This window comes from Mytilus edulis, chromosome 1 (genome assembly GCF_963676685.1).
Source record: "Mytilus edulis chromosome 1, xbMytEdul2.2, whole genome shotgun sequence".
Classification (NCBI taxonomy): Eukaryota; Metazoa; Mollusca; class Bivalvia; order Mytilida; family Mytilidae; genus Mytilus; species Mytilus edulis.
This window is the reverse complement of record NC_092344.1, coordinates 107,035,645-107,043,493: the sequence shown is the minus strand read 5'-3', so window position 1 is coordinate 107,043,493 and position 7,849 is coordinate 107,035,645. Positions and strand designations below refer to the sequence as shown.

The 7,849-nt window shown below is 31.8% G+C and overlaps 1 protein-coding gene across 1 annotated transcript in view; it reads left to right on the top strand.

Moving 5' to 3' along the window:
- Positions 1-2,624: 2,624 nt before the first annotated feature.
- The window catches only part of LOC139499146 (orexin receptor type 2-like), a 70,314-nt gene continuing 65,089 nt past the window's right edge, over positions 2,625-7,849 (top strand). The window contains exon 1 of the mRNA XM_071287830.1: positions 2,625-2,737. The gene's annotated coding sequence lies outside the window, so the exon portion shown is untranslated. The remainder of the gene's footprint in view (positions 2,738-7,849) is intronic.

Sequence of the window (7,849 nt, the reverse complement as noted above, 5' to 3'; positions counted from 1 at the left end):
ACTGGTTGTTCTTCACTTGCATGAATATACTGCAAGTAATGCTTTTACCCAATTTTTGTGTTCTTCATTTCTTAAAGATACTTGCCGATTCACTTCGGAGATCATCCGACTCTTCGCTTTTGCTTCTTTTTGGCTTATATTCTTCTCCTGAAGATCACTTCACATTCGGATGATTCACTAGATATGAAATGAAAGATAGAAGCACATGTACACATAAATATGTACATGTTACCTTAATTTAACCCTAAAATTAACCTATATGATTGTATATAATATGTACATATGTATGTATAATGTTATGCATGTTTGTACTATAAATCTCCAAGAGCATGTTTTGAATACAAAACATTTGCTAGAGAAAGGGGATGGGGCCCATCAAAATTAGTTAAATACATCGCCAAACCTTTCCAAAGTCAAGAACCTATATATAGCATTATCGCACCGCGGGTAAATTATCACGTTGTGCTTGGTTTAACGCCGTCACGTGGTGACCCCCTATGAGACCGTAGGGTGTTCATGACGCGTTAATGGTGACGTCATCTATTAATGTGGTTGTGTTTCATTGTTTATTTTTCAACAAAACGTAGCAGAAAAGGTCTAGCGTGCGATAAATTCGTTATACGGTTAACTACTGACCCCCTACGGATCCATAGAGGGTGAAAGATTCCTTTTTGTTTTTTGGAAAGTACCTAAACTGCCACTGACGATGGGTGGCATATCAAAGATAACTTAAAATGTTAACCTAATCTGTGTTTACAATTCTTGAGATCTGAAACAATTAACATGAATGAATCTGAGTTAAACTTTCATATTTATTTGTTCTTGGGCAGATGGAAGTACATCAACCTATCAATGTATTTACGTAAATAATCTTTAAGTTCCTTTGATGTAAATAATTAAGTTATATTTGAAGACAAATAACGACAGTATTCAGATTAAAGCAGACTCTTAATTAGATAGATTTAGTTTATAGTTTAACTGATAAAATCCTATCTTAACACCCACGAAACGAGAAACAAAGACAAAAAATAAAATAAGAACATAAAGATACGACATGAAATCCTTATTCTGTATCAACGCCTCATTAGGAAGGAACGGTACATCTAAATCAACATTACTTTTTAGATCAAATTCAATATTTGTCATCTCGAGAACTATGATAAACGACGCGAGGAACTGAAAACATCTCTCTAAATGGATTATGTAATATAGATTTAACAAGTAACAATTATTGCAGACAGATTTTACTCTCATAGATATTAATGCTTTTTGGTTTTACATCAATTAAGGTGTGAATAAAAGCTTTTATCTACAAGACAAAATACCAAGATAGCGCTATTAATGAAAACAATATGGAACCAAATAAAATAAAGTACATAGAAAGTATTAGGAAAACATGTGACAAACAAATGAAGCTCGATTTGTCTCCATTAAGTTTTAGAATTTACAGGCGTGTCAGCTTCGACATTTTTTAATTATTTTAAAGCGATACTCACATCATTTGCCTATCTGTACACTAGGACTGAAAGCAAGAACTTAAGGCTGACTTAAACTCCGAGTATTTACTTACGTTTACCGTAAACTACATTAAAATATTTATCAGATTTGCCAGGTATGACAATGAACAATGAAAATGAAACGTGATTTTTATTAATACAAACTTATAGGCACATGTTCAACAGCATTTGCCTATCCTCCCAGAAGACCTCAAATCAGTCACGGTTTTTGGTGACGTTCGTTTTGCTCAGTCTTTTTGGTCTTCTGTTTTATACGATGGCATTGTCAGTATTTTCGACATACATGAGTATGAACATATTTTTTTACATCTGTTTCCTCTCATTTAAAATTTGTTCATAATTTTCTGACTGAAATCGTTTTACATTTATTATTACGGGACCTTTATAGCTCTATATGCGCTATGAGTTTTCCTCATTATGAAGGCCGTACGGTCTCCCATATTCCCTAGTTCTTCTACGTCATTTGAAAGTGGCGAAGAGTTGTTTCGCATTACCTTATTTTTTAATTCGTTTTAATGAACTAAATATTAAATCGCAAAGCATTCCCGTTGTTTAAAACAAGACAAGAACTGCTGACTTACAACAAAATATTTGCATTTGAGTATTTTTCTTATACTTTGATTATTCTTTAATTATGAACTGCAATATAGTCATCAATGTACTTTAAATCAGATGTTCAATAAAAAAAATAGGTTCATACTTTTTATACAAATGAAAAGTGTCATGTATTAAAATGTATTTCACAGCAGCTTAGGCAAGCAACATACGGACAAAAATAAAGAATTTTTTATTATTGAATAAAGTAGATTTATGATATATTATCATTAATAAACCGACAGCAACCCAAAATCTTGACCATTTAATTTTACACGAGTTATATGGAAATTGGCGTTATTTCTGTGTTTAAAATCAAACGTGACACTTGTCCATCGATTCAATATTTTATACGATAATTAATAGGACTTTGATTGTAGCATTTTATAACTTTAAATATTCAATTCAATTCAGGTAATATAGAATTAATGGTGACATCTTGTTTTATCGATCGTCTATAATGAAAATGTAACAAAAACAACAAAATTAACCTTGTTTTTATCTTATTTTTTAGCAAGTAATCAATCCATGACAGATACAATTATACATTGGGGTATCGTGATTTCGGTCACAGCTGGTGGCAGGGATCAATGCTCGTTATTTGACTGGCCACGGCGAAACAGTAGGTAATAAAACTTTCTTCATTCATAAGTTTTGCATATTTTACTTGCTTCCGAATAGTTATCTTTATACATTTTCACATTTTCAGATACATATATTAATATATAAAAAAAAACATATTGGTCACTGGACACGTAAGCATTGGCTAAAATTCCATTGAAAGTTAATTGTATGTTTAAACTTCGTTGTTAATCTTGAAATCATTTTTCTCATTTTCGCATTGCGCACTAATAAACTCATTGTAAATTTTGACTGTCCCTCTGGTATCTTACGCCCCTCTTTTATGCCCGTTTTCACTTATAGAACCGGTCGTCTATTCACTACGTTAAACATTTAGATTCATTAAATTTTGAATTAGAATGAAATTCAAAACAGTGTGGCTGTGGCCATTGATTGACACATTAAATTCATCCATTGACTGGGACAATTTAGGTGAACGTTTGTATGTAGCGACCATTGCTCACTGTGTACTTTTTAAAGACACTTAAACTATGGGGTCACCAAAGGTCCTCAACACCTTAATAAAGTATTTCGAAAAATCAATCAGGAATATCACGATGTTTTGATTTATATCAATTGTATAAATCAAAACATAAAGGTTATTCCTGATTAATTTTTCGAATTATTTTATAATTAAAGGCGTTAAGAAACCTTTGGTGACCCCACAGTTTAAATGTCTATCGTAGGTACGTCGTGAACAGTGGTCGTTACAGACAAACGTTCGCGTAAATTGTCCCAGTCAATGGATGAATTTAATGTGTCAATCAATGGCCACAGCCACACTGTTTTGAATTTCATTCTATTTAATGCATAACTATATTTTTTCCGCTAGTAGAATCTGTGAACTCCCCTCCCCCTTTCTCCCAGTGATACAATATTTTTAATATTAATTAAGAAATAATTAACTTTTTTCCTCCTAAATTTTGTTCTACTAGTTAAACACATATATACATACATTTGTAATAACACAGCCTCAGAGATTGTCTATAAACTCTTTGTCACATTATTAGGGTTCACAAAGTTGGCGGAATAACCATTCAATGATTTTTAAATCTGTTTATTAATGTTTAAATTTGTTTTAATCTTAAAATGATGTCATTCGGATAATTTAAGGTTAAAAGGTTCGGTTCGGTTTTAGACTAGTTTTTTTGTAAGAAGGTTCTTTCAGATAAATCCGATAATTCATGCCATTAGGATACATACATTTTGTATGCTGAAGTCTGCTATTTCAAGCATTCACTCACGTCTTGGTATGGTCTGACCTATCAAAAGCACATTTGATATAATTGCCACTGAGTTTACTATTCACAAGTGTCCAAAGGACATGAATGTTTACAACTATTTGTCACTGTACGACCTTCAAAATGAGTAAAACCCAAACATCTGATTAAAATTGAATTCTCGAAATATTTTAAATTGTATTTAGGAAATAAAGGGTTGTCTGAATTTCAACGACGTTGGGTAAAGGCCTTCCGGTAGTTTCGATTTATAACAGAAATGATCTGTACAGCCCAGAATCTGTATTCCTATATTTAATTATTAAATAAATATGCACATGAAAAAAAATATGAATTAACATATAAAACGAGGTTTGATGACAAGTTTTTCGCGTTTTAAAACATATAAAAATGGATTTCCCATGTAAATTTTGTCTACTCGTGTATGTTCTCAATAATGACGACTTCAGTATGTATACTAAAGAAATTTATCCTGTTGAACTTACTTTAAATAAAACTAATACTAACAATGACCACTGCCCTTTCCTCGATCTTGATATCTATATCATTAACGGAAAGCTTAATACTAAAATTTATGATAAAAGAGATGATTTCTCATTTCCTATCGTTAATTATCCATTTTTAGATGGCGACGTTCCCTTGTCACCATCTTACGGTGTTTATATATCTCAACTTGTACGATTCGCTCGTGTATGTAACAATGTTTTAGATTTTAACGAGAGAAATTTATGTATTACTGAAAAATTATTACACCAGGGTTTTCGATATCACAAACTAGTCAAAACATTTACTAAATTTTATCATCGGTATAAGGACATCATTCGTAATTATCATATACTTAGACTAAATAACATATGATTTTTACCGTATGATAATAGCATTAAATTAACGTATATTTCATATTTTTCGAATTGGTGCTTAGCGGGCTGATATGAAAAGTTTATCACATGCTTCGATTGTTATCACATGCCTTTCCGGAACGTTATCGCATGGCATTCCGGTGATACTCGGCAAATTCCGGAAATTACACATCAATGCTACGTTTTCAGTGAAAAACATTACAAAGTAGTGTACTAAACAATTATTTGGATACTGGAAAGTATATTGTGTACAATAATAAAAAAAAAAATAAAAATAAAAAAAAATAAAAAAAAATAATTAAATAAATGCATTTTTTTAAAGTTTCAAACATAATTTAGAAAGTTTCTTTAAAAAAAGTTGACTTTTCCAAACAATGTTCATAATGTTGAATTATTTTTTTGTCGATTCGTCCATATTAAAATGTGTTTTTCTCTGTTGAGGCATATGATAGAAAGATTTTATATCAAATGCATAGATTTGGGATCCGACGTCCGTGAACTTTTCACTCTTTGAACTTCTTTTCGGGAACCACGTAAAAGGATCAATATACTGAATCTGTTATTTTTCTCTACTGTTGAAGCATATGATAAAAAGATCATAACATGTCATTTTTCATATCGCATGTATTATCAGCCCTCGGTCAATATCAGCCCTCGAGCCATGCGGCTCTTGGGCTGATATTGAACCTAGGGCTGATAATACATGCGATATGAAAAATGCCATGTAATAATCTGATAATATAGCTCTACATGCAGACTTTTTATACGTTCAGGTATTTTACATCCAATATTTAATGGAAATATTCTTTATAAAGCACAAAAATGTCAGTATTCACCTCAGAAGCTAACAAAACCTTTAAATAGACTTATTAAGAAGGGATATAGTTACGATACTGTTGTCAGATCATTAAAGATTGCATATTTTGGCGTTAATATTGATTCACTTATAGGGTCTTTGCATCGGAACTTAACACATTTATTTAAAAACCAGTTGTTGGCATGACACGGGTTATGTTCTTCTCATATATGCTATGATGGTATGATACTAAACCCCTCACGGGGAGGATTGTGCCTGATATTCATATGATGAAGACATAATCTTTCAATCAGTTTAATTGAAGTCTGGAGCTGGTATGTCAGTTAACTGCTAGTAGTCTGATATTATTTATATATTATTGTCATTTTGTTTATTTTCTTTTTTTTACAAACTTCTCTTGAACTGAATTTTAATGTGCGTATTGTTATGCGTTAACTTTTCTGCATTGGCGCTAGAGGTATAGCGGGAGGGTTGAGATCTCATAAACATGTTTTACCCCGCCAGGAGCCTCTGGCCTTTGCTAGTCTTGAATTATTTTTAATTTTAGGTTCTTGTGTACTATTTGGAGTTTAGTATGGCGTTCATTTTCACTGAACAAGTATATATATTTGTTTAGGGGCCAGCTGAAGGACACCTCCGGGTGAGGGAATTTCTCGCTGCATTGAAGACCTGTTGGTGACCTTCTGCTGTTGTCTTCTCTATGGTGGGGTTGTTGTCTCTTTGACACATTCCCCATTTCCATTTTCAATTTTAACTTTGGACCTTCTTATAAGTAACTCTACACGTTCTGGAAGTATAAATACATAATGGATACTTTTATTTTTTAATTATTTCATAGTAATCTTAACTAAATATTATAAGGATACCACTGTACATTATGACCGTTACCGAAAAGGGAAAGTTTCTTTGTAACATATGACGTGGCTCTGTATTTATACATCTCGTCATTTTGTTATCGTGCCATGGTAAATGTTTATATATATATATATATTTGGTTGGTTTTATGGTGATTAAGATAATTACACAAGCACGGTCGTCACTCTTCTAACCGAGAGATTGGTCGGTTAATCTATATTGAGTATGCGGCTATATCGGCGGTTGGTCTGTTAATCGGGTGTTATCGAGAAAATCATAGCAAGTTCAGTATGTTTCATTGTATAACTGTTTAAATATATTTTTATCATAAAAATTATTCATGTCTGACAAAACAATTCAATGTACTGAATCCAGTGATGCAATTTTGTATATGTAACAGACCATTTTAATTAATTAAAACTCAATAAAACCTTTATATTGCAATATGATTTCCTTGTCCCGTGTTCCACTTTTAGTTTTGTAAAATTCTGAATACAGTAAAAAAAATATAAATTTTATTACCAAACGATATAAAATATGTCTAGAACAAGCATTTCATAATTGGGCGATGACGTAATGTCGATTTTTTTCTCTCGAAAAGACGGAAATGTATATATAAAAAAAAGGGATCAAGATGATACAAAGTATGCACGAAAGGTTGCCGTAATTTTTGTTAAATTGTTCCAAAAAGGGGAATTCCAGAGCAATTCCCATGTCGAAAGTAAATAATTCTTGTACTAGTATTTTGTACAAAGATCACACTTTCGCCTCATGCAATAATCAGGAATATTTAAAATAAATTCTTATTATTCGAGTTGAATAGCAATGTCCGACATTTTGTCCCCTTCAAACCAAATTAAACGTAGGGTTACGTTTTCTGTTTTTTCATGATGTTTATTTAATACAGTGCCATTCGCTACATAAAAAAAATTATAATATATAAAAGTGCAAAAAATTATCTCTATTTTGATATTAAATTCCCATCAGTTAAATCTAATATACGAGATATCAGATAAAACTAAAATGTCCGATACAATGTCCCCGCATACGATTTTGACGTTATTTAATAAAATATACTTCTAACGTTCCGTCTAATTGTCATTAATGCGGTTTTCACAGACGATTTGGAATACGGCTATTTTATTTTGTTACTTAATAATAAAACTTTAAAATTAATGTTGTATGTTGAAGCTCTACTGATTCGTAGAGAAGTGGTTGGGAGAGATTTTCTCGCGGAACTGAAGTGTTTTCCGGACTATAATAGTCGGATCCGCTATAATACAAATTGATAGAAAAAAAAACAGCAATAATAATTGTTCCCGCTAGTTCCCTTGCATATATTTGTGC